At 38.4% G+C, this 18,763-nt stretch overlaps 1 pseudogene; it reads left to right on the top strand.

Moving 5' to 3' along the window:
- Positions 1 to 6,652, top strand: part of LOC122002298 — a 49,052-nt pseudogene extending 42,400 nt beyond the window's left edge.
- The last annotated feature ends 12,111 nt before the right edge of the window (positions 6,653 to 18,763 follow it).

Here is an 18,763-nt window from a genome sequence, read left to right as displayed (position 1 = left end):
TTGCTGCCTCTCGGTGATCTTCGCAGCGACGTAGCCTCCAATGAACCTGCAGTAAAGTTGGGCCGGGAAGGGGTTCCCGGCGACGACCCTCCGACGCTCAAGTCAGGTGATGACAAGAAGAGGCAGAATAAAAGGCAGAATAAACACTGTGGCTACAGTAGAATAGAAGAGAAATCTGTTGGTTGCTACTCGGAAAACCTAACGGTTCCACTGTACAAAAATTTTGTACAAAGGTCTGAACTTTTTCCTAGCTACCATGTGTTCTTTTAAATTAAACTTGGATCGCCTGCGGAACTTAACACGTTTGATCTTAAGTTTAATTTATTTGTTCTTTTAGGTTTAGACTTGGATCTCCTGCGGAACTTAACACGTTCGATCCAAATCACCTAGGTCACGAAGACAATTAAATATCTATTTCCAAAATCGGCTTCCAGTACTGCATGGCGAGGCACATGGTCTTCTTGGATATGGGAGCAACCACCACCGACTAGACAATGTCTTTTAAGGAAATTAAATATTTAACCTTCCTATAGTGACCCTAGGTTAACCTCTAAGAACAATCAAATTACAAAGAAAAGAAAAAACAAAAGAACACAATTTTGAAAACTAATTCGAAAAAACTAGAATCGCATGCCTCTTGTATTTGGTATTTTTACATGGAGATAAAACTAACATGATGCGGAAAACAATATTAGTTATACCTTTCTTAGTAGATAATGACCTCTTGATCTTCTACCGTATTCCTCTTCTAATCTCGGACGTTGTGTGGGCAACGATCTTCCGAGACGAGGACCACCTAGCACCTTCTTCTCCTTCCTTCAAGTTTCGGCCAAGCACAAAGCTTCCAAAGGATGAAGATCTTTTTCCACCAACCAAGCTCCAAGGGATGCAAGCTTTCTCTCCTTCTTCTCCAAGCTAAAATCCGGCCACCACTTGATCTCCAAGGAGGATGAGAGGTTCGGCCACACCAAGGAGAGGAGAGAACTTGAAGGGGCCGGCCACACTAAGGAAGAAAAGAGAGAGAAAAATAATAGAAGTTGTTACCACGAAGGCACCAAAAACCCCCTCTTTTATAATCCTTTAGCCTTGGCAAATAAGGAAAATTTAATAAAACCTTCCTTAATTCTATTATCATTGAAAAGGAAAATTTTAATTAATTAAAATTAAAATTCTTTTCTTAGTGTATATGGCCAGCCACATCAAATAAGCAAACAAGGAAATTTTTCGCTAGAAAAATTAAAGCTTCCTAATTTGCTTCCAGAGAAATTTTAAAATAAAATTTCTCTTTAATAATTCCTTCATGATTGATGCTATAAAAGGAAATTTCTATAATTTTAAAATTTAACTTTTTGGATGATAAATAAGTAAAGTTTTTACCAAAATTAAAATCAACCTTTTAATCTACAAATAAGGAAAGAGATTTACCTCTTCTCTTAATCTTTTGTAGAATCTTATAAAAGGAAATATTTTAATTTTTAAACTCTCTTTTAAATCATCTATTCCATATAAGAAAAAAAATTTAAAATTAAAATTCCTTTTGTATTTTTAATGGCCAGCCACCTAGACTTGGGTTCAAGCTAGGGCCGGCCACCCATGGACCAAAGCTTGGCCGACCCTAGCTTAGTCCCCAAGCTAGCTTGGCTGGCCCCTATAACATGGGTATGAAGGTGGGTATATTACTCTATAAATAAGAGGCTACGATAGGACCGAGAGGAGGAATTGGTTTTGGTCTCCTGATAAAATTAAGCATCCCGTGTTCGCCCCGAACATACAACTTAATTTTATCAATAATAATTCATTCCACTAGAGAACTATTATTGAACTACCGCACCAATCTCAAATTACATTTTTGGGCTCCTTCTTATTATGAGTGTGTTAGTCTCCCTGTGTTTAAGATATTGAATGCCCACTAATTAAGTGAGTTACTGACAACTCATTTAATTAATATCTTAGTTCAAAAGTAGTACCACTCAACCTTTTCATCATGTCGGACTAAGTCCACCTGCAGGGTTTAACATGACAATCCTTATGAGCTCCTCTTGGGGACATTATCAACCTAGATTACTAGGACATAGTTTCCTTCTATAATCAACAACACACACTATAAGTGATATCATTTCCCAACTTATCGAGCTTATTGATTTATCGAATTAAACCTCACCCATTGATAAATTAAAGAAATAAATATCAAATATATGTGCTTGTTATTATATTAGGATTAAGAGCACACACTTCCATAATAACTGAGGTCTTTGGTCCTTTATAAAGTCAGTATTAAAAAAACGACCTCTGATGGTCCTACTCAATACACTCTAAGTGTACTAGTGTAATTATATAGTTAAGATAAACTAATACCTAATTACACTACGACCTTCCAATGGTTTGTTCCTTTTCATCTTGGTCGTGAGCTACTGTTTATAATTTATAAGGTACTGATAACATTATCTTCTATATTTGACACCACATACTATGTTATCTACAATATAAATTAATTGAACAACTACAAATAAATGTAGATAATTTCACCAAATGTGATTCTTTATTCAAAATAAATGTCTACAAAAGCTTAGGCTTTCAGTATACACTCTAACAATCTCCCACTTATACTAATGACTAAGTTGTCATATCTGCTGCCATACATCTGATTCTCATCCCCTCCACATGCCGATCGAAAGCTTTTGCTGGAAGGGCCTTAGTGAAAGGATCTGCCAGGTTATCTGCTGATGCAATCTTGGTGATAACAACTTCTCCTCGCTTCACGATATCTCGTATCAGGTGGTACTTGCGCTCTATATGTTTACTTGCCTTATGGGCTCGTGGTTCCTTCGAGTTTGCAACTGCACCACTATTATCACAATAAATTGTGATGATTTTGGGCAAACCAGGAATCACATCTAAGTCCATCAAAAAGTTCTTGAGCCATATTGCTTCTTTAACTGCCTCAGAGGCTGCCACATACTCAGCTTCCATGGTTGAGTCCGAAACGCATTTCTGCTTAACACTCCTCCATGCAATGGCTCCACCTCCTAAAGTAAACACATAGCCTGATGTAGACTTACTGTTGTCACTATCTGATTGAAAATCTGAATCCGTGTAACCCTCAGGGAGCAAATCGTCTGCTTGGTAAACTAGCATATAATCTCCAGTCCTTCTCAGGTACTTTAATATATGCTTTACCGCAGTCTAATGTCCTTGTCCAAGATTACTCTAATATCTGCTAACCATGCCCACAGCAAAACAGATATCAGGTCTCGTACACAGTATTGCATACATAAGGCTTCCTACAGCCGAAACATAAGGAATTCCTTTCATGTCCTCTATCTCCTTTGATATCTTCGGAGACATCTCTTTAGATAGAGCTATTCCATGCCTAAAAGGTAAGAAACCTTTCTTGGTATTCTGCATGCTAAAACGAGCAAGGATTGTATCTATATATGAAGCTTGAGATAGACACAACATTCTTTTCTTGCGATCCCTTATAACTTTGATCCCAAGAATGTGTGCACAATCTCCTAAGTCCTTCATATCAAATTGTTTGGACAACCATACCCTTACGTCTGATAATACCTTGACATTGTTGCCAATTAACAAAATATCATCTACGTATAGTACAAGAAATACCACCACGTTTCCGTTACACTTCTTGTATACACAAGACTCATTCAGACACTGAATAAATACATATGACTGGATTACTTCATTAAACCGGATGTTCCAAGACCTTGAAGCTTGCTTCAGTCCATAAATGGACCGATTGAGCTTGCACACTAGATGCTCTTTGCCTTTTTCAATGAACCCTTCTAGTTGCTTCATATAGATATTTTCTTCAAGACTTCCATTAAGGAAAGCTGTCTTGACATCCATTTGTCAAATCTTATAATCCATATAAGCGGCAATGGATAAGAGTATCCAGATAGACTTAAGCATGGCTACCGGTGAAAAGGTCTCCTCATAATCGATTCTCTCTTTCTGAGTGTACCCTTTCGCAACAAGCTTAGCTTTGAAGGTTTCTACCTTCCCGTCTATCCCTCTTTTCCTTTTGTAGATCCACTTGCATCCAACGGTTTTTACACCATCAGGTGGTTCTACAAGCTCCCAGACCTTATTAGAGTACATAGACTCTATTTCAGAATTCATTGCCTTTTGCCAAGATGCTGCATCTATATCTTGGAGTGCTTCGTCATATGTTCGGGGATCAGGTTCATGTTTACTCGGGATCAAGTCCGAAGACTCTTCCAAAAACATGAATCTCTCAGGTTCCCTCACAACTCTCCCACTACGACGAGGCACCGTCTGTGGTTGTGTATCATGTATGACACGTGTTGCAGTCTCTTGTGGTACTTCATCTTGTACTGTTGGTACTAAAGTAGACGTGTCCTCTCTAAGTTCTTCTAGAACAACTTTGCTACTGGGCTTGTGATCCATTATATAGTCTTCTTCTAAAAATTGTGCATTAGTGCTAACAATGACCTTCTGGTCTTTAGGACTATAAAATAAACCACCTTTCGTTCCTCTGGGATAACCCACAAACACGCAAACTTCTGTACGCGATTCTAACTTATCAGCATCTGGTTTCAGCACATGTGCTGGACTACCCCAAATCTGAATATGTCTTAGATTGGCCTTTCGCCCATTCCACAATTCTGTGGGAGTAGAAGATACTGATTTAGAAGGTACTAAGTTCAGAATGTGCGCTGCCGTTTCCAGAGCGTATCCCCAAAACGAATTTGGTAATTCTGAATAACTTATCATCAATCTAACCATCTCAATAAGAGTCCTATTCCTTCATTCTGCCACACTATTCTGTTGGGGTGTACCAAGTACGGACAATTGGGATTGAATCCCGCCCTCTGATAAGTAATTCCTAAACTCTCCTAAGAGGTATTCGCCACCACGATCAAACCGTAGTGTCTTGATACTTTTACCTAGTCGTTTCTCCACATCAGCCTTGTACTCTTTGAACTTATCAAATCACTCGGACTTGCGGCGCATTAGGTAAATGTATCCGTATCTTGAATAATCGTCTATAAAAGAGACAAAATATTCAAAATCACCTCTCGCCTGGATAGACATAGGACCACGCAAATCAGAATGAACCAATTCTAACACTTCTTTGGCTCTATACCCCTTGGCCTTAAAAGGCCTGTTGGTCATTTTACCTTCCAAGCAAGATTCACAAGCTGGAAAATTTTCCAACTCTAATGAACCCAAGAGTCCATCGGCTATAAGCCTTTGAATCCTACTTAAGTTAATATGACCAAGCCTTAGATGCCAAAGATATGCTTGGTTCATTTCCGAAGGTTGTTTCCTCTTATTAGTGTTAGAAGATGTGTTAAAAATTTCTATATTTTACTTTGTGGGAGAAATTGGATTTAAAGTATATAAATTGCCAACTAATGCACCAGAACAAATAATCACTACATTGTTATTTGAATCATTTCCATATTAGTCGTGAGCTACTGTTTATAATTTATAAGGTACTGATAACATTATCTTCTGTATGTGACACCACATACTATGTTATCTATAATATAAATTAATTGAATAACTACAAATAAATGTAGATAATTTGACCAAATGTGATTCTTTATTCAAAATAAATGTCTACAAAAGCTTAGGCTTATAGTATACACTCTAACAAAATCATACCTCCGTCGAAGTCTGGGGGTCTTTATATAGGACCTCGGATAGGCGCGTGCACGCTTTCCAAAGCGTGCATGTTCCCCAAAGCATACCTAGGAATGACTATGTCAGAAAAGCATGCTTAACACCATACCCCAATTGTCCGAGCATATCTCTGTCATGGCAGCGGAAACTTCCTTTGTACGATCCTTGGTACGGCTCGGCCGCCGACCACGCTGCTTGTCGGCGGCAGACGTCTCGAGAATGATATCACTAGCTGCCCCTTTTGTCCTCTTCTAAACCCTGTGTCTTTAACCGGGTCGGTCGGGCTGATCGCTCGGCCTCCCGGACGCCCGGGTATACATGTGCCTCGGACCGGGTGAGCCGACTGATCGGTCATATACTCGGATGGGGTCCCGGCTAGTAGTTCTACCGTTCGGCTTAGCAGCCCAGCTACTCGGCATAGTGGTTCCTTTATAAAGGAGCTTGTGAGCGTCGGAAGCTCGACCCGAGGTCGAGCTGTCTTCATGCCGGTCCGGGGTCTACCCAGGTCGGTCGGCCAAGAGATTCCTCCGATCCCTGCTCAGCCGAACCTTTGACTTTCTCCCTGCTCGGCTGAACCTTTGACTCTTTCGTACCATTGATCCCTTCCTCTATGGGCCCTCGCTTCTTATCACCGGATCATCCGTGTTTACTTTTTTAGATATGAATGGATTAACATGCTCGGAATTAGTGTTATTCATCTTCTGAACATACTTGTAGTTAGCTTCTTGACTTGTTCTATATTTTGTTCGTTTTATTTAAAGCATATCTTGACTTATTTCATCTATTCCCTTGGAATTGAAGATGCAGGGCTGCCGCTTGAGCCTTATGAATGGTAACTTGAGCTCCGCCGTTTTGGCACTGTCAAACACAGTGGCTTTGGCTTAGGGTTTCAGGGAATGATTATTTTTACTACCGGCATCGACAACATCCGAGATGTTATACCCTTTCCAAGATATCAAGATATCCAGGAAGAGCTGATCTTTGATTACTCTATTCACTCCCTTTTACTGAACTATCACCTAGAGGTAGATCTTAGTATCTAGAATAGGTATTTTTAAAAATCAAATTAAGAATTGGTTTTGTTTCTTTATACAAATGCTGATACTTCATATCTCATATTTTATGAATGCAGAAAATTTAATGTTGTTTTGTGAAGACAAACATATGGAAATAATGGAAACATATTTCTGGATATGCAACTAAATCAAATGCAATTGAAATTTATAATTCAGTTCATTTGAGTTTGGAAAAGGTTTAAAATATTGCCATGCCCTGTTGACCAATAAAATCAAAGAGAACTTTCTATCATGTCCAAATATTCACAGCCGTTAAAAAAATTAATCAGTTGGTGAGTCACTTGGAACCTTCAATTTCTTGAGTATACCTCTTGACCTAGTTAAGTTTCTAATCAAACTTTTGTGATTGATGACAATGCTTCAATGTAGCTCTGCAAAACATTCAAAAGATTAATCAGTAGCTTCACATGCTTCTCGATTAAGCTATTTTTTATATATATATTTTTTATCTAGACATCCTTAGTTTAATCCCTAGCTATAGTATATTTGTATAGATTTTTTCTTTAAATAGGACACGTAATCATAGGATGTTAAATTTCTGGGCGTTATTGTTAGTGAAATTTCTACTAATGATTTAATTCAAGTTTTGATAAATGATAAGTAGATTAAAATTAGAGTGATTGTGATCTAATTGTTTTACCTAGTATGCAAGAGCTGACGGGTCTGGAGGTTTGATATTTGGTTGAAATTTAGTTAGGTCCGTAGGATTCGATAGCTGGTACGAAGTCTAGATAGGTTCACGGAATTTGATATCTGGCGAGAAATCTGATTGAGTCCGTGGGACCTGACAACTGGCCAAAGTCCAGTTAAGTCTGCGGATCTGACAACTGGCGGGAAGACCTGATGGATTAAAGGCAAATCAAGCGACTACAGTTGATAAGTAAAAGGTAAATTATTAGAGGAGAGATTCAGTGAGGACGTGTTCTCGGTTAGGGAACAATAGATGTTGGTCTTGCTTATGTCCATTTGAGAAATGTAAGCTGAGACCTTGATTAAATCCTGGTATCGGGGAGATATGATTTAATTACTACTACTACCTTATTATGCTAACTTTGTTTTGCAGGATAAATATATTTTTTGTTGTCTGGATTAACTCTGTTTTGCAGGAAAGTGAATGATAAAAGATAGTTGTCTGGGCACTCGGAGGGGATTCAAGCGCTCGGACCAATTTTGCTAAGGACCTTTGCCCGGGCGGGTGCCTAGCCAGACATTCGGGCGATCCAGGCGCCAGGAGTTGGTCCAGGCGCCTAGACCAGTGAAAGTTGATCTTCACGGTGTGGTGGAGTACAACGATTGGCTTGCCCACATTAGCGGTCCAAGCGCCCAGACGGGTTCCGGTCACCCAGAGGTGGATAAACTTTGAGGATGAAGTTTTGACGAGAGTTCACCACGTCAGCGCAGTCCAAGCGCCCGGGAGGGGATCTAAGTGCCTAGACAGGCTTATAAAAGCAGCATTTGACCAGTAACTTTATAACAACATTTGTTACAAGTTTCGTTCATGCGTGCTGCTCCGAGAAGGCTTCGATGATCCTGAAAAGGTGCTCCGACAACCAACGATCAAGGAACTTTGTTCTTTCTTTCTTATTGTCAGTAATATTTTATTTTCCAGCTTTTGTACTCAATTCTCTGTAACTCATTTTTGAACTGATAGTGATTGTCCAACGAAAGCACTCAGCTAGTGCGGGTCTTGGAGTAGAAGTCGTTGAAGGCTTCGAACCAAGTAAAAATTACTTGTGTTAGCGTTTGTACTTTCGTGTTTCTTTTCTGTTGTGTACTCTCAATTTCTGAAAAAACGACGAACGCTATTCACCCCTCCTCTAGTATCTTTATGGTCCTACAACTAGTATTAGAGCCAAGTTGACTCTGAGTTGGTGCAACCACCAATCAAGCAGAAGGTGACTTTCAAAATTTTCTTTTATTTTTTTTTGTTTTTAGTTTTTCGATATAGTCTAAATTGATGCAATTACCTCTTTGGATAAATCTTCTCGTCCTTTCTGTAATATCTTGAATTGGTACAACACTAATCAGGTCTTTTCTTTTTCTTTCACACTACTTGCCTCAAAATCAAGTCTAGGCAATATTTTTTAAGTTTCTCTTTTAGAAATTAATGACCCAAACTAAGGGATATAACATCGTTCATCTCCCTTTTCAACAAGGACTACTTCCCGTATTAAAGAAGTGGATGGAGGTATATCTATGTTGGGTTTTTCGGGCCGCGAAAATCGCGTTTTCGGGTCGCGGAAACCCTGAATCACCCTAGCCAACAGATCTCGTGCGAAGAGTATATTTCAAAATTTCGAATACGAGTACGAGTTTACTAGTTAGATCTACTCCTAGATCTACAAGAAGAAAAGATATACCTTTGAAGCGAAGCCCTTCGTGTTCCCGCTCGTCCAAACGGTGTCGGATCTCAAGAGTATCAAGATAGATACTCCTCTAGAAGTATCCACACGAACACTTAGGTGGAGAAGACCTAAATGAAGATGTGCTAGCACCTTGATAGGTCACGGCAAGAAGATGAGAGGGAGAAAGGAGAAGAGCTTGAGAGGAAGAAAAGAGAATCAATTACACTTGAATGAAAAATGAATTTCATTCAAGACCATAAGTGGCCGGCCACTCTCCAAGGTGTAACCCCCATTCTCATTAAATGTAGCCATTAAAGAGAATGGAATTGTAACTCCCATGAGGTGGCACACTTTGATGATGTGGCACATCATCATTGGTCCACATATTGCCATCTCACCAATGATGTGGCAATTAGTCAAGTCAAACTTGACTCTTCCTCTTCCTCTCAAGTCAAGTCAAACTTGACCAAATCTCTTTCATGGTTGATCTAATCTAACCATTTGATTCAAGCCAACTTAATATAATGAATCTAATTCATTAAATTAAGATGATTTAATGAGTCATAATCTAAATTAGACTCATTGAATACATGAATCAACTTAAGTCCAACTCAAGTTAGCCCAATTAGGATTACTCTTAATCCAATTTGATTCATCAAATGAATCTAATCCTCTTGGTCCATCAAATGAACCTAATCTCCATCTAATTGTCCTTAGTGTGTGACCCTATAGGTTCTTGTAATGTTGGCAATACCCTAAACCCATTTAGGAGCATAAGTAATGAGCGGTATCTAGCAACACATCATTACTACCCAAGTTACAAGAATGTTGAGATCCAACATCACCTTGTGACTACTAATTGTGACTCCTCACAATATATGACAAGTGTCCTTCTATCCTAAACATCTAGATTGATCAATGTGAGGCATAGACCGTGTCATCCTCTGATCAATCTAAATCTTGAACACCAAGTAGACTCACTAAATCAAATGAGCTCAATATCCTATATTGACTCATTTGGGCATGGCCATGCACTTCGTGGTCTCACTCTATCAAGAATACTGATGTCTCTTCCGTCATATAGGAGGGATAGATCCCATCTACATCACTCACATCCCTCTGCATAATTCGTTACATACCTAGTAATCGCCTTTATAGTCCACCCAGTTACGGGTGACGTTTGAACGAAACCAAAGTACATAACTCCTTATGTAGGGATCCATGGTGACTTCAGGTCTAAGGACTAGTAGTCATACTAATAGCCACATGAGAAAGTATATGACACTCATATAACGATCCATGATACTTTCTCATGGCGGGTCATTCAGTATACATTATCTAATGTATACCCATGTGTCAACTTGATGTCTCTATATCCATGACTTGTGAGATCAAGTCATCGAGTTGACCTACATGCTAGTCTTATTGCATTAACATTGTCCCTGAATGTTAATACTCGACTATGAATGATTAAGAGTAGTGTTCCCTATATCATCTCACTATCGGTTCAACTAACCGATTGATATAGGTGAGAACCATCTACTCAAGGACATTATTATATTTAGTTTATTTGGCACCAATACAAGTAAGTATAATAACCAAAATCCAAATGCCTTTATTTATATAGAATATGATACAATGAGTCCAAAATACAATCATCAAATGATTGGCTCTAGGGCTCTAGCTAACAATCTAAAGATCGACATCGATCAATGGTTCATCATTCAACGAGGATACATGGCGTCGGTAGACGAAGCAACAAAAGTACCGATTGACTCAGAAAGATGAAAAATGCAAGATAGGAAAAGGTCCACATCGACTTGAAGGCAATGAACATAATCTAGTGCGGACTAACAAAGGAAGAATTAAACTACATCGGCCTGCACAAGAATGCAAAGGAGTTGTGGGATAAGCTGGTTGAATTACATGAGGGCACGATTGATTTAAAGGTAACCAAGATGGATTTACTTTTAAATAGTTTATTTAATATTAAAATGTAGGATGAAGAAATGATTATTCAGCTACACGCAAGAATCAAAGATATTCTGAACGGATTCCACATAATCAATCACCAACTAGAGAACAGGGATGTAATCAAGTATTCCTTAAACTCTTTTCCTTGAAATGCACTGTGGGCATCTATAGTAGATGCCTATAAAGTTTCGAGGAACTTAAATAAATTAAAATTAGATTAACTATTTTGTGAACTTGAACTCTACGAACAGATTAACTCGAAGCAGGTCGAGAAAGGTGTGACTTTTCTGTTGGGACCGAAATGTAGCTAGAGGAGGGGGGGTGAATAGCTCGTCGCGTGCTCGTGGTCGGCATTGCTTGTTTCTTCAAAGATGTACAGCTGAAATATACAAGAAACAACACACACAACGCTAATAAGTAGATTTACTTAGTATTCACCTCCAAAGGAGGTGACTAGTCCAAGGATTCACATACTCACACACACCTCCACTAATGAACACTCCTTTTTGGCAACTACTGAAGGCGGAGAAGCCCTACAAGTTCACACTATAAGAAGAAAGGGAAAGGATACACAAATACAAGCAAAAGCTTACAATGAGTATAGAAAACCCTAACCCTAGCTTTCTTCTTCAGCTGTAGATCCGTCTCTTGACTTGGAAAACCTCTAAGAACCTTCAAGAACTGGCGATCTGAACTTTGTGGAGAAGCTCTGGGAGCACAGTGAAGATCTGAGATGAATCGGTGAAGTTCTGCCGAAGGAATCGAACGCCTGCAGCTAAATACGACGCCAACTGTCGGCTCCGATCGATTGGATTGCTCCCAATCGATCGGGGAGGCTTTGGATCGATCGGCTGATCGATCCAGAGTGCCTCTGTGCTCTCTGGAATAGCCTGGATCGATCGGCTGATCGATCCAGCCTTTATCGCGTAAAACGCGCCATCCCAATCGATCCACTAATCGATTGGGGCCTCTGGATCGATCGACCGATCGATCCAGAGACGTTCTGTGCGTTCTGCAACTTGCCCACTCGAGGCTTTTCGCAAGGGCCTTCCCAATCGATCGGCCGATCGATTGGGCATCATCCAATTGATCGGCTGATCGATCCAGACATTGGTTTTTGCCTAAAACCAAGTCCCAAGCCCCCAAACCAACATCCGGTCAATTCATGACCTGTTGGTTCATCATGCCTAGCATCCGGTCACCCTTGACCTGTTAGGACTCCCTTACCAAGTGTCCGGTCAATCCCTTTGACCCACTTGGACTTTTCCTCATCATGCCAAGTATCCGGTCACTCCCTGACCTACTTGGACTTTCACCAGATGTCTGGTCAACCTTGACCCATCTACATTTTCCCGTGCTTGGCTTCACTCATAAAGACTTCCCTTCTGCCTAGTTTCACTCACTAGGACTTCTTTTCTGCCTGGCTTCACTCACCAGGTCTTTCACCTAGCTTCACTCACTAGGATTTTCACCTAGCTTCACTCACCAGGATTTTCTTCTGCCTGTCTTCACTCACCAGGACTTTCACCTAGCTTCACTCACTAGGATTTCCTCACTACCTAGCTTCACTCACTAGGTCTTTCACCTGGCTTCACTCACTAGGATTTTCTTCTGCCTGGCTTCACTCACCAGGACTTTCACCTAGCTTCACTCACCAGGATTTTCCAGTTAAGTATCCGGTCAACCTTGACCTACTTGACTCTCCATCACAATCTCCACACATGAACAATTGCACCTGCAATCTCCATGTGTTGTCTACATGTATTGGCAAACATGTATTGTCAACATGTATTGTCAAACCATCAAAACATAAACATTGAGACTGGAGCTTGACCCAATTCAAGCTCAGTCAAACTAGGTCAACCTTGACCTGGGGAATATTACATCAATAATCTCCCAACAATCTCTCCATTTTTGATGTTTGACAATACCCTCTTTAAGTTAGGTTAATCCCATAGCCTAAACCTCCTTCATGCCACTAGGTAATGAAGGCATAAGTTAAACCCTTCATTCTCCTCCTAAGAGGGCAAACTCCCTCTTAGATAATGAAGTCCTAACTTAAATCCTACATTTCTCCCCCTATTGGCACACATCAAAACAAAATTCTCCCCCTGAAGAGTTACTCAACGTTGTTCACAACTTCACTCGTTGTGATCAATCCGATAATGAAAGTTCCATACCTTTCATTTTCTTTTAACCCTACATTCTTCCCCAATGTAGACAAATGCCCATCCTTGAGCATTTTTAACTTAAACAATGAAGACATCCACTCTCCATTGTAAACAAATGCTCAACCTTGAGTATTTTTTACTAAAGAAGGTTAACCACCTTCCAAGGTGTATAAAAATTAGTTTTTCATGTCCTTAAAGAGTAACTCCCCCTAAAGACATGGTCGTGAACTTCTGTCATTGCACCAACAATGATTTGGAATCCCTAAACCTTTAGGAAACTCAAATTCAGAAGTTTAGAGGTTCAAATGTTTAAAATTTGAAGCAAACCTCACTTAAACTTCTACCTAGTCTACCTTAACCAATCCATCCTTGTTTTCATCATGAAAACACCCTCTAAATGTATACAAACTGTAACACCCCGCCCTCCTCACTACTAGTCTGCGAGAGCGGAGTGCTACTAGATTACTAACTTTACTTAACTATCCTTGTTCACATGTTGATAGAAATTCCTAAAACTCTCGGAGAACTCAAAACATACAATTAACTAGCAGCGAAAGATTAAATGACTCATCTAATACATTCTTAATAAATGGCAATCTTAATAAATTCTTATGCTAGGTCCCAAGGCTTCTATAGTCCAAGCATCACACATCCATCCGCACCTCCTTGTCGTCTTCCTTTGCTATAACTTTTCCTTTCCTTTATCTGCAGTAAGAGGAAAATGTATCTATAAGCAAAATTGCTTAGTAAGCGCTATCTAACTCACAAAACTCGAATATGCATGTGAATATACTGAAATCTAAAAGCTGAATGCTCAAAAGGAAAACTACTCATGCTCATCTACAAGCAAAAGAAACATACTGAAATGCTAAACGTGTAAAACAAATCTATACAATCATGCTAGCATAATCTTGTTGAATTTTAAACACTTTCTAAATCTTATTTCACTTGTTTAAAAACTTATACTTTAATACTCCAAAATAATAATCAACTTTCTTCTTGGGCCCAGGCGTAGTATCATCTTATGTGCGTTCCCTAATAGGTTGGGGTAGCGAGCCACCAATCCTAAAAGAGCAGACCTCGGTCTACCAGGGCCAAGACCTCAGAATTGGACACCTGGATTTGTTTAACGACAACCTCGGAAGTCGGGTACTAGCCTCTTAAATAAAGTAAAATACTTGTTATCTTTTATTACTTCTAATATATAATGCCTCGGCATTTTCTTTAAGCACCTTGTGTGCCAAAATCCCTAAAGTTTTGACTTTGGGATATACTTAAGGCCTTGGCCTTTTTCTTTCTTTTCTTTATCTTTCTTACACTTGTTAATACTTCTAATAAAAGAATGTTTTTTTAAAAACTGAAATGTTTAAACAAATTCTAACTTTGAAATGCATAAACAAAAATATGCATACTATGCTAATCAAAATTCTGCATATTATACTAATCAAGATTCTGCATTCTATGCTACACTATTTCTGCATACTATGCAAACATAAATTCTGCACTATAATACTTAACCAAACTGCACTATAATCTTTTTCTTGAAAAATTACACTATAAGTTCCACAAAAAATCTGCACTATAAATTATAAAGAAATCTGTACCATAAGCTCTTAAGAAATCTGCACTATAAGCTCTAAAGAAATCTGCTCTAAAGAAATCTGCACTACAAGCTTAATTAAAATCTGCACTATAAGCTTAAATAAAAATATGCACTATAAGCTTAATTAAAATCTGCACTATAGACTTAATTAAAATTTGCACTATAAGCCTAAATAAAAATATGCACTATGAGCTTAATTAAAATCTGCATTATATGCTTAATTAAAATCTACACTATAGGCTTAATTAAAATCTGCACTATAAGCTTAATTAAAATATGCACTATAGGCTTAATTAAAATCTGCACTATAAGCCTAAATAAAAATCTACATTATAAGCTTAATTAAAATCTGCACTATAAGCGTTTCTCATGCTTCGAATTCAAGAAGAACAAAGGTCCGAAACTACTCCTACTGCAGGTGAGAAGCACTTACCTTGCTTCTTGGACTCACAACCGAACAAAAAGGGCTTCTAGGACCTTGGCCGACCGCCGGAGATGATGCCCTAACACCCTTTCGTTTTCTGCCCGAGCTCCGCCATCGTACGCAGAAGAGAAGGAGAGAATGGTTTAAGTCACGGGAAAATAGAGCATCAACTTATTCCTTTTTATAACTTAATATTTCTGTTAACTCCTTAAATAAATTCGTTATCTTTTCTAAACAGACAAATCCAACATCAACTTATCCCTTTTATAATCCAATATTCTATTAATTATCTTAAATAAATTCGCTACTTTTTCTAAACAGAAAAATCTGTTTGCACACCTGGTCAGCCGGGTTTTGACCGAGTCAAAGGTCATGGGTTCAATTCTCGGCTTGGACATTTTTTTGTCGAAACTTCATTCGTTTAGTAAAAATACCAAACGACCTCCAAAAATTACATAAAAATACTCTAAAAATTTCTAAAAATACCTAGAATATTTCTATAGCATTTTTAAATATTTTTAAATTACTTTTAGGACTCTAATTGAGGAAATTTGGGGTGTTACACAAACATGTCTTAAGGGGTTAGGAATGGTTACATAGACTAAACTTGGTTTGGAATGCTGCAATCAGACATTCCCAGCCAGAATCAGCATCTTTGATCAATTGGAGTTGGTCCCAATCGATTGAACCTTCTTGAATCGATCCACTGATTGATTCAGATAGTGTGGATCGATCGGTGGATCGATCCAACGAGATTCTGCTCGCGGGATTTGCCTTCTCAATCGATCGCCCGATCGATTGAGGCACTCCAATCGATCGCCCGATCGATTGAGGCACTCCAATCGATCGGGTGATCGATTGGAGTTCTGATAGTTGCTAAAATTCCATTTCAATCAACTTCAGAAACCCCTAGAAAATTCAACAAAAATCCAAAACTCGTGAAAATTGTTGTAGACACTATTTAGGGCATACAGTATCATGGAAAAAATAGTTTTCTATGAAAATACATCATATTTTTAAAGATTGACACAAACTTGAAAACTTGCAAAAGCTTTAATGTTTTCTTCAAGTTTGTGTCTAACTATTCAATGGTGATTACTATCAAACGGTAGCCTTCACCAAGGTTTTCCAAAAGCATTTTAAAATGATTTTCAAAATCAATCTCCCACCATGCTCCTTGTGCTTAATGCACATGACTTATACATTAGCTTTTCCAATGATGGGAAAACACATAACTATGTGTTTTGATGAATCTAAAACTCAAAAGAATGTACTAAATCAACATCTTGAGTTTTGTTCATTATCCTAACATCTCACTTGTATATAATGTGCACAAAACACATACAAGTCATCTTATAGGTCTTTGTGAGATGTAAAATTTTGGTTTTACCCTAGTCTAGGGATCATGCATATCTATCTAGGTATTTTGTGGATATTGAACATCCACCTAGGATGTCACTTGTTGATAAATGTCATTTGTCCTTAATTTTACGGAAATAAACATAATGTATGATAATGTTATGGCATACATCAAAAAGAAATATTTTTCAAAAGAAAATTTCCTGTAACTACATGATGTATGTATGTCATGACTTGATATTTTTGTATTTTTCATAGTAAGTCATGAATGCAAAATATAAAACTAAATATGATGTCATGGCATATGATGAGCAAATAAAGAATGGTAAATTAGCATGAATAAAATACCTAGATTACCTATCTAAGTAGCCTTAAACCTTAGCTAAGTTAAAAATTAAACCTAGATTGCCCTCTAAACGCTCCAAGAAAATGTCAAAACCTAAATTGACATTTCCAGTTCTCTTGATTAACTTATGTCAATTGAAATTAAACTTATTTCTCAAATATTGACATATTTTATTCTTCCACAAGAGTAACACTAAGAAAATACCAAAATCCCAACTTGGTAGTTCTTATGATTTTCTCAAATTGTGTCACTTAAAATTTCATCCAATTTTCTCAAAATATGACACATTTTACTTTTTTCAAGAGTAAACCCTTTATCCTTTTCATTTTCAAAAGTTAATAATAACCTTGAAAATGCTCCTTGAGTGTCAACTTCATCATGATTGGGTTAACTACCCTTCCACTTAGAGTTGACATTCTCTAACCCATCTATGGGGTAGAGAAGATGCTCCTAGGAACCCAAAACCTATTGGTGCTCCTTGGATGCTCTAGGTACTCACTAGGGATAACCTCCCTAGATACCTTCCTAGTGACTTTGTTTGGCTTCTTAGAAGCCTTTGTCACATTTTCTAGGTCAACCCTAGAGATTGCTTCCCTTGTGACATTCTTTGTAACTTTCTTGGACTTCTTAGAAGTCTTAGTCACATTTGTTGTTGCAAAGATACTTCTAGGGATAACTTCCCTTGTATCTTTGACTTGACCCTTAGACTTAGAGTTAGTTTCATAGCTATATGGAACCCTATGATAGGAAATTACATCCTTCTTGACCTTTGGTTTGTATCCCAAACCTTTATGGCCATTGGATGGCTTTGATACTCCTAGCCCTAGATTTTTACCCTTACACCCTTGTGTTTCATTTTTGATTTTTCTAAGGGTGTTCTCTAATTTATCAAGTCTTGACCTTAAGACTTGATTTTCCTTCCATAATCCCTCAATTATAGATTTTTCACTAAAATCATGACTTTTCTTTTTCTTAAGCAAATACCTAGAATCCTTAGGGTTCTTGCCTAAATTCATATCTACCTTTCTAAATCTAGGTTGAGAGGTTTTAGCATGAAAAGCTACATAATTTTCCTTAACTTTATGATGTCTCCTGTTTTCATGGTAAATAGCATTGAAATGATATAAATTAGAACTATCATGCTTTTTACCATTATTTAAGAGGATAGACTCAATGAATGATACCTTCCTTTTTACCTTGGAGGCTCCCCCTTGAGTTAAGCTTCCTCCTTGAGCCTTGACCGCCTTCTTCCCCTTAGGGCATTGACTTCGATAATGCCCCTTTTGATTGCAAGAGAAACACACAATGTGCTCTTTGCTCTTCTTTGTATTGGGGATGGTCTCCTTGGGCTTCTCCTTGCCCTTTTGTGCCACTTGGCCCTTCTTCTTGGCCAATTTAGGGCATTTACTCTTGTAATGCCCATGTTCCCTACATTCAAAGCATATGATATGATTTTTATTTTTAAATGAACTATTTATACCTTCTTGTGTAGGGGTGGCACTTGCTCCTCCATTTGACTTAGAAGTAGAGGCTTCCTCTTGATCCGAAGATGATACTCCTCCATTTGATTTTGCTTGACTTGTGGAGGTGGAAGCTTCTTCTCCATTTGACCCGGATGTAGAAGCTTCTCCTTCTTCTTGATCCGGTGCCACCGAAAGTCGCTCCCCCTCAATCCTAGAGGTGGAGGATTCACCTTCTTCTTCATCCTCTTGTGCATGAAAGAAGGAATATGCTCCTTCCTTGCTCTTTTGATTACACTCCTTTGAGGATGAGGATTCTTGGACCTCTTCTACAGAAG

This window comes from Zingiber officinale, chromosome 1A (genome assembly GCF_018446385.1).
Source record: "Zingiber officinale cultivar Zhangliang chromosome 1A, Zo_v1.1, whole genome shotgun sequence".
In the NCBI taxonomy this organism is placed as follows: Eukaryota; Viridiplantae; Streptophyta; class Magnoliopsida; order Zingiberales; family Zingiberaceae; genus Zingiber; species Zingiber officinale.
Note: the sequence above shows the minus strand (reverse complement) of the source record. Positions and strands in the feature narration are given on the sequence as shown.